We start from the raw sequence: 647 nt of genomic DNA on the forward strand, positions 1-647 counted from the left end.
GGGTCAGAGGCCGCAAAGGCACGACTCGGTCCAATGCTGCGGCGGCAGTTGTTTCCCAAGCCGCCGCCTGATCTTCCGCCGAGTCGTGGACCAGATCCTCCGGATATGGCCCAAGCTCCGTCAGGAACCTCTCAGGGTCCATCAGTCGCCTGGGACGGAACCATCTAGGTGGTTCCGTCTCCCTGCGGCGAGGGGGAGCTTCTCCCTGCGGCGAGGGGGAGCTTCTCTTTAGGTATTAGAGTGATATTGGCTTGTTTCCATGATTCTGTTATCCCATTACCTTGTAAAATAGAAGTCATTGTATTCTGGAGGTGCTGTAACGATTCTTTTTCAAAACATTTACGGTATATTAATAAATCTCCAGAAGACCATCTGGCACAGGTGCTTTTCCTGATTTTTTTTATAACTTATGAGATTTCCATCATGTGATTGGTCCATTCATAAACCCTTTTTGTGTATCTTTAAGGTGTGGTAGGTTCTGCCTTTGAGATAATCTTCTATTTGTTTCCTAAGATGTCAGATCTTTTATACAAATTGGAAGATTAGTGATGAAAGTTTCCTTATATTGCAAAATTATCTGTTACAACTATATCACCCTTCTGGAGTTGCAAAATCTACTTAGCTCTTTTCTTATTTAACTTACAAAG

This window comes from Protobothrops mucrosquamatus, unplaced genomic scaffold (genome assembly GCF_001527695.2).
Source record: "Protobothrops mucrosquamatus isolate PMUCROS unplaced genomic scaffold, P.Mucros_1.0 scaffold1984, whole genome shotgun sequence".
Taxonomy (NCBI): Eukaryota; Metazoa; Chordata; class Lepidosauria; order Squamata; family Viperidae; genus Protobothrops; species Protobothrops mucrosquamatus.